Source organism: Heterodontus francisci, unplaced genomic scaffold (assembly GCF_036365525.1).
Source record: "Heterodontus francisci isolate sHetFra1 unplaced genomic scaffold, sHetFra1.hap1 HAP1_SCAFFOLD_1085, whole genome shotgun sequence".
Taxonomy (NCBI): domain Eukaryota; kingdom Metazoa; phylum Chordata; class Chondrichthyes; order Heterodontiformes; family Heterodontidae; genus Heterodontus; species Heterodontus francisci.
The window spans coordinates 6,595-15,000 of NW_027140531.1; the positions used below are offsets into that span (position 1 = coordinate 6,595).

At 54.8% G+C, this 8,406-nt stretch overlaps 1 long non-coding RNA gene across 1 annotated transcript in view; it reads left to right on the forward strand.

Moving 5' to 3' along the window:
* The first annotated feature begins 7,567 nt into the window (after positions 1-7,567).
* The window catches only part of LOC137360067 (uncharacterized), a 33,865-nt gene continuing 33,026 nt past the window's right edge, over positions 7,568-8,406 (forward strand). The window contains exon 1 of the long non-coding RNA XR_010971698.1: positions 7,568-7,887. This is a non-coding gene — a long non-coding RNA (uncharacterized lncRNA). The remainder of the gene's footprint in view (positions 7,888-8,406) is intronic.

Below are 8,406 nucleotides of genomic sequence, written 5' to 3' on the forward strand. Positions count from 1 at the left end.
GAGGGAGCACCGCACTGTCGGGACGGTCAGTACTGAGGGAGTGCCGCACTGTCGGAGGGTCAGTACTGAGGGAGCGCCGCACTGTCGGAGGGTCAGTACTGAGGGAGCGCCGCACTGTCGGAGGGTCAGTACTGAGGGAGCGCCACACTGTCGGAGGGTCAGTACCGAGGAAGCGCCGCACTGTCGGAGGGTCAGTACTGAGGGAGCGCCGCACTGTCGGAGGGTCAGTACAGAGGGAGCACCGCACTGTCGGAGGATCAGTACTGAGGGAGCGCCGCACTGTCGAGGGTCAGTACTGAGGAAGCGCCGCACTGTCGGAGGGTCAGTACTGAGGAAGCGCCGCACTGTCGGAGGGTCAGTACCGAGGAAGCGCCGCACTGTCGGTGGGTGCCATCTTTGAGATGAAACATTAAAGCCGAGGTCCCCGGCTGCCCTCTCAGATGTAGAAGATCCTCGGGCCACTGCTGGAAGAGCAGGGGGAGAGTTTCCCAGCGTCCTGACCAATATTTATCCTTCAACCACGATCACTTAGACTGGATGATCTGGTCAGAAGCTCACTTGGGATCGTGCTGTGCACAAATTGGCTCCAGCGTTTCCTGCGTCCCCAGGGTGACCACCCTTTAACGTAGGGACTTCACTGGATGTGAAATGCTTTGGGATGTCTCTGGGTGGTGAAAGGTGCAGATGCTTAACTTCACGTCAGAAATCTTCCCCTTTGACTTCAAAACGCGTCCCGGGCCTGCCAGCATATGCCCCTCCCCAATCCCCCTCACTACCCCATTTACATTCCCCAACCACGCCATCACCTAGTCCCACAGTCGCACCCCACCCCGCTACACAACCGCAGGCATTGTTTCAGACACCGCGCCGGGAACAGGACGAGGCCGTTCAGCCCCTCTCGAGCCCGTTACACAGGAACAGGAGGCCATTCAGCCCCTCGGGGGTTTGAAGGGGAGCCAGCCAGTACGACAGCGGTTGTCGGCGTGCTGCGAAGGTCAGTTGTTTTTTTTTTTTAAGAACACTTGGAAAATGTTCAAACGAACTTGGTGCCTTCTCAAAACTGCTCCTCCCTTTTTCCAAAGTCCCTGTGTTTGACCAGTTACACAATGCCCAGCTGCAGTCAGAACGCATCCGCGCCAACATGATTTTGGGGATGGGTTGCGGAGCAGGGGAATGGAAAAGTCATATGAATTAGGAGGAGTAGGCCACTCGGCCCTTCGAGCCTGCTCCGCCATTCAATAAGTTCATGGCTGAACTGATTACTCCACATCTCCACCGACCCCCGATAACCTTCCACCCCCTTTGCTTACCAAGAATCTACCTACCTCTGCCTTAAATATATTCAAAGACTCTGCTTCCACCACCTTTTGAGGAAGAGAATTCCAAAGACTCACGACCCACAGAGAAAAAATTTCTCCTCATCTCTGTCTTAAATGGGCGACCCCTTATTTTAAACAGTGACCCCCTAGTTCTAGATTCTCCCACAATGGGGAAACATCCTTTCCACATCCACCCTGTCAAGACCCCTCAGGATCTGATATGTTTCAATCAAGTCGCCTCTTACTCTTCTAAATTCCAATAGATAGAAGCCTAGTCTGTCCAATCTTTCCTCATAAGACAGCCCGCCCAATCCAGATATTAGTCCAGTAAACCTTCTCTGTACTGCCTCCAACGCATTTACATCCTTCCTTAAATAAGGAGACCAGTACTGTACACAATACTCCAGATGTGGTCTCACCAATGCCCCGTATAACTGAAGCATAACCTCCCTACTTTTATATTCAATTCCCCTCGCGATAAACAATAAGATTCTATTAGCTTTCCTAATTACTTGCTGTACCTGCATACTAACCTTTTGCCATTCATGCACTGGGACACCCGGATCCCTCTGCATCTCCGAGCTCCGCAAACCCTTACCATTTTGATAATATGCTGCTTTTTTATTTTTCCTGCCACACTGGACAATTTCCCACATTGTACTCCATTTGCCAGGTCTTTGCCCACTCGCTGAACCTATCTCTATCCATACCCCTTTCTAGCCCCCTTACCCCCCTCTTCCCAAGTCGCTATAGAAATGCAGCAAAGGTTTGTTCCTCTCCTCTCCACATTTGAGTTGAATAATTTCAGACCATAACCTCTGCCATTTCCCCCCCTCCTCACAATTCCTTTTCCTCTTTCTTTTTGAGAGTTTTTTTGCTTTTTGTTTGGGATGTTGATGAGTTTGCCTTTGACACCTCCCCTAAACTCCCTCTTTTTGTTTTCATCTCCCGCCTTGTCATTCAAACTTCCCATCATTAACTCTAATTGTTTATGACGGTTTCATAAATCCTCTTCCCTTCACTCACCGACCGCTCCAGCTCCATTTCCGCGTCTCCTCCGAACCTCCAACTCCAGGCTTCAACGTGCGCCTCCCACCAGCTAGGCCGCCCCTAACAACGGCCACTTCCGCTCCCCGCCCGCCGCCGATTTCCGCCAGGCCCCCGCCTTGGGTGCAGCGCCCTCCGCGCTGGAGGACCAGGAACCGCAGCGCCCTCCGCGCCGGAGGACCAGGAACTGCAGCGCCCTCCGCGCTGGAGGACCAGGGACTGCAGCGCCCTCCCCGACGGAGGACCAGGGACTGCAGCGCCCTCCGCGCCGGAGGACCAGAAACCGCAGCGCCCTTTCCGCCGGAGGACCAGGGACTGCAGCGCCCTCCGATGCTGGAGGACCAGGAACTGCAGCGCCCTCCCCCCCCGGAGGACCAGGGACTGCAGCGCCCTCCGCGCCGGAGGACCAGGGACTGCAGCGCCCTCAGCGCCGGAGGACCAGGAACCGCAGCGCCCTCCCCGCCGGAGGACCAGGGACTGCGGCGCCCTCCGCGCCGGAGGACCAGGAACCGCAGCGCCCTCCGCGCCGGAGGACCAGGGTCTGCAGCACCCTCCGCGCCGGAGGACCAGGGACTGCAGCGCCCTCCGCACCGGAGGACCAGGAACCGCAGCGCCCTCCGCGCCGGAGGACCAGGGACTGCAGCGCCCTCCGCGCCGGAGGACCAGGGGCTGCAGCGCCCTCCGATGCTGGAGGACCAGGTACTGCAGCGCCCTCCGCGCCGGAGGACCAGAAACCGCAGCGCCCTTTCCGCCGGAGGACCAGGGACTGCAGCGCCCTCCGCGCTGGAGGACCAGGGACTGCAGCGCCCTCAGCGCCGGAGGACCAGGAACCGCAGCGCCCTCCCCGCCGGAGGACCAGGGGCTGCAGCGCTCTTAATTCTGGAGGATTGGAACTGCAGCGCCCTCAATGCTGGAGGACCAGGGACAGCAGCGCCCTCAGCGCCGGAGGATCAGAGACTGCAGCGCCCTCAATGCTGGAGGACCAATACTGCAGCGCCCTCCGAGCTGGAGGACTGGAACTGCAGCGCCCGCAGTCCCCTCAATGCTGGAGGACCAGAGACTGCAGCGCCCTCCGCGCTGGAGGGCTGGAACTGCATCGCCCTGCGTCCTGGAGGACCAGGGACTGCAGCGCTGTCAGTGCTGGAGGACTAGAACTGCAGCGCCCTGAATGCTGGAGGACCAGGGACTCTAGCGCCATCCATGCTGGAGGACTAGAACTGCAGTGCCCTCAGTGCCCAGTCCCTATAGCCCTGTATCAATCCCAAACTAATCCCATTTATTGTACATGAAACACTGCAGATTCACGACCAAGGTTTTGATAAAGCTATCATGTATTAATAGGGGCATTTGGTGCTCTTTCTGGCATTTTATAGGTTGCTGGGTACCAATAACCGGAATTACTGGACCCAATATTGGTTCCCTCGCACGATGGGTGATATCATGGTCTTCGGAAAGAGGGGAGTGACGGGAATGATTCCCGGATTAAGGAACCTCAGCTGCTCTCTATTGGCCGTTCCTCCACTGTGGGCTGGCTCCAAATCCCAGAGCTCCCTCCCGCACCACACGGACTGCAGCGGTTCAAGAAGGCCTTGCCACATCTGGATAATGTGTGGAAGACCTTATATAATGCATCCCAGAGGCGTCAACTGAAAATTAGATGCTGAGCAGAATAGCATTGGCCAAGAGGTCGGTTTTAAGCAGCGTCTTAAAGGAGGAGAGAGAGAGACGGAGAGGTTTCGGGAGGGAATTCCAGAGCTTAGGGCCCCAGGCAGCTGAAGGCACGGCCGCCAATGGCGGAGCGATGGGAATCGGGGGATGGTCAAGAGGGCGGAATTGGAGGAGGGCAGAGATCTCGGAGGGTTGTCGGGGCTGGAGGAGGTTAGAGAGATAGGGAGGGAGCGAGAGCCATGGAGGGCAAACTTGCACAATTGCCCCGAAGACGCCAGGAAATGAAGGTTAACCTCGGGGATACTGCAGTGAGCAAAAAAAAACCCGGGAGGAAAATGGTTGAAAACAATCGCGTGTTTTTTTGAAATGTTTTCGTGGAGTTATTGCTTGTAAAAGTATCGGAGGGTTGCGCGGGAGGTGAGGGGCGGAGGGGTTAGACGGCTGTTTGACGAATGGTCAGGATTAATCTGATTGGGCGGCAAAGAGCTTGCTCGCTCTCCGATTGGCTGAGGGGGCCGTAATGGCCGGAGGACGGACCAATGGGTGGGGGGGGGGGGGGGGGCGCAGGAGGGTTGGCGGTAAAAGTGTCTTCCAGCATCCACTGATCGCGGACAGCCTCAAGCCATGTGTGTTTGCAGGAATGGGTGGCCCTGTTTGCCATGGAAACTGGCGGCCATGTTTTTCGTGGGCACAGGCAGCCATGTTTGTTGTTGGCACAGGCAGCCATGTTTGTTGTTGGCACAGGCAGCCATGTTTGCTGTGGGCACAGGTGGCCATGTTTGCTGTGGGAATGGGAGGCCATGATTGTTATGGGCAACAGTGGCCATGTTTGTTGTGGGAATGGGCAGCCATGATTATTGTGGGCACTGGCGACCATGTTTGTCATGGGCATGGGCGGCCATGTTTGCTTGACCAAAACTTTGGCCGTTCTCCCCTCTGCTATGACCATGGTGGTTACAACACCAGGATAATCCCACTCTATCCGGGATTGGGGGGTTGGTATGGGTGCAGGGAGAATGCAGCGAGGTGCTGGGCAGCAAGCTAGAAGGAAGCCAAAGGGCACGGATTAGAAGGGCACGGATGAATCAGGGATGGTCAGCGTGAATTTGTTGAGGGAAGATCTTGTCTGACTAACTTGATCCAATTTTTTGAAGAAGTAACAAGGAAGATAGATGAGGGTGGTGCAGTAGATGTGGTCTACCTGGATTTTAGCAAGGCTTTTGACAAAGTCCCACATGGCGGACTGGTTAAAAAAATAAAATCCCATGGGATCCAGGGAAATGCAGCAAGGTGGATACAAAATTGGCTCAGTGGCAGGAAACAAAGGGTAATTGTTGACGGGTGTTTTTGCGACTGGAGGGCTGTTTCCAGTGGCGTTCCGCAGGGCTCACTACTGGGTCCCCTGCTTTTGGTGGTATATTTGGGCGTAAATGTAGGGGGCATGATCAAGACATTTGCAGACGACACAACGGTTGGCCGTGTGGTAGATAGCGAGGAGGATAGCTGTAGGCTGCAGGAAGATATTGATGGTCTGGTCAGATGGGCAGAAAAGTGGCAAATGGAATTCAACCTGGAGAAGTGTGAGGTGATGCAATTGGGAAGGTCAAACAAGGCAAAGGAATACACGATTAATGGGAAAATAGTGAAAATTGTAGAGGAAGTGAGGGACCGTGAATGTCCACAGATCCCTGAAGGTAGCAGGACAGGTCGATAAGGTGGTTAAGAAGGCATATGGAATCCTTTCCTTCATGAGCCGAGGTATAGAATATAAGAGCAGGGAGGTTATGCTGGAACTGTACAAATCATTGGTTAGGCCACAGCTTGAATACTGTGTGCAGTTCTGGTCACTTCATTACAGAAAGGAAGTAATTGCACAAGAGAGGGTACAGAGGAGATTTACGAGGATGTTGCCAGGACTGGAAAAATGCAGTTGTGAGGAAAGATTGGATAGGCTGGGGTTGTTATCCTTGGAACAGAGAAGGCTGAGGGGAGAATCTGATTGAAATGTCCAAAATTGTGAGGGGCCTGGATAGAGTGGATGTGAAGGGTCTATTCACCTTAGCAGAGAGGTCAGTGACGAGGGGGCATAGATTTCAAGTGATTGGAGGAAAAATTAGAGGAGAGTCCTGAAAGAAGCCCCCCCTCCGACAGTGCGGCGCTCCCTCAGTACTGACCCTCCGACAGTGCGGCGCTCCCTCAGTACTGACCCTCCGACAGTGTGGCGCTCCCTCAGTACCGACCCTCCGACAGGGCGGCGCTCCCTCAGTACTGACCCCCCCGACAGTGCGGCGCTCCCTCAGTACTGACCCCCCGACAGTGCGGCGCTCCCTCAGTACTGACCCTCCGACAGTGCGGCACTCCCTCAGTACTGACCCTCCGACAGCGCGGCGCTCCCTCAGTACTGACCCTCCGACAGTGTGGCGCTCCCTCAGTACCGACCCTCCGACAGTGCGGCGCTCCCTCAGTACTGACCCCCCCGACAGTGCGGCGCTCCCTCAGTACTGACCCTCCGACAGTGCGGCGCTCCCTCAGTACTGACCCTCCGACAGTGCGGCGCTGCCTCAGTACTGACCCTCCGACAGTGAGGCACTCCCTCAGTACTGACCCTCCGACAGTGCGCCGCTCCCTCAGTACTGACGATCCGACAGTGCGCCGCTCCCTCAGTACTGACCCTCCGACAGTGCGGCGCTCCCTCAGTACTGGTACTGGGCAGGAATGGTGGGGAGGGGGTGAGGTGTGGTGGTGATGGAAGGCAGGGCTTGGATTGTGGGGCTCGATGGACAGAGAGAGACTGAGAGAGTGCGAAAGAGAGACGCAGAGCAACAAACAGGGAGAGCAAGGAAGGGACAGAGAGACAGAGCGAGAGAGACAAAGAGAGATGGGCAGAGAGTCTCGCAATCTTCGTGTACTTAAATATATGAATAGATTTCCTTCGATTGACTCCATTTACATTTTACACCAATTCTCTGACAGGTGGAAGCCCCCTGGGGCTGGGGCTCTTGCAGGTTCCTGGGCTGGTAAATGAGGGTTTACACCCGGACCCAACTGGAGGGCGGGTCGAGGGGAATATGGGCAGAGAACGTATGTTCACTCCCGGGGATGTGCAGACTGTCTCAGCATTCCTCAGAGACGAAATCCAAAAAAAAACAGGGCTGCTTTATAACGAGGAGTAAGAAGTTTCTTTGGAAGTTCAGTGGTGTTAGGATGGTGCGTTTAATCTCTCCCTCTCCCTCTTGCCACTTCCCGACCCCCAGCTGGAAGTCACACACCACCCGGAGCCACCGACTGATTGTTAAAGGGACGGTTCAACTCCCCCACCCCTCCCGAACACCCCACGCCCTCATCGCCTCCCCGGTTGAACTGACAAGGGCAGCGAGGTTGATTTGTCACTGCCCAGTTTCCCCTGCTTCCTGCCCATTAGCCAGATGCTCCTGCACTCAACGTGCTGTCAGTTCCATTCGAAGCCGGGCAGTCAGACTGAACCAGCTCGAACCTGTCTCTGCGCAGAGAGAGAGAGAAAGACAGAGAGGGAAAGAGAGATAGAGTGAGACAGGCGGCAAGAGACAGAAAGAGCGAGAGACAGAGAGATTTAGAGAGAGGGGCAGAGAGATAAAGAGAGAGACAGAGCGAGACAGGGACAGAGAGAGATAGGGACAGAGAGCGATAGAGAGTGACAGAGAGAGAGAGAGATACAGCACAAGGGACAAACATCTGCAACTCTTGCATACAAGGTAGCAGTGAACAGAGTAAATCTCCTGAAAAACAGTGAACCCTCACACCCAAACAAGGACAAAGAGAAAGAAAGGATTCATTTTTTCATGTGCACAGATCTCTCCAGATCCGCGAGTGAAAGGTAAGGATATTTGTGAAAATTACTGTTCCCACCAAAAAGATTTTCATTGTGAAATCCTTGTGTTGTTTCATCTGCACCTGGGAAGTGATAGAAACAGGAGCAAAAGAGTGAGACAGGGAGAGAGAGGGTGACAGAGAGAGAGAGACAGAGAGAGAGAGAGAGAGGGCGACAGAGCGAGGGAGAGAGAGAGAGAGAGAGAGACAGAGAGAGAGACAGAGAGAAACAAAGACATAAAGAGAGAGTGAGAGAGAGGCAGAGAGAGAGAAAGAGAGATAGATAAGAGAGACAGAGACAGAGAGACAGAGACAGAGAGAGAAAGACAGAGAAAGAGAGAGAGACAGACTGAAAGAGAGAGAAAGAGAGAGACAAAGACATAAAGAGAGAGTGAGAGAGAGAAAGAGAGAGAGAGAGACAGAGAGAGAGAGACAGAGAGAGAGAGACAGAGAGAGAGAGACAGAGAGAGTGAGAGACAGAGACAGAGAGAGAGAGACAGAGAGAGAGAGAGAGACAGAGAGACAG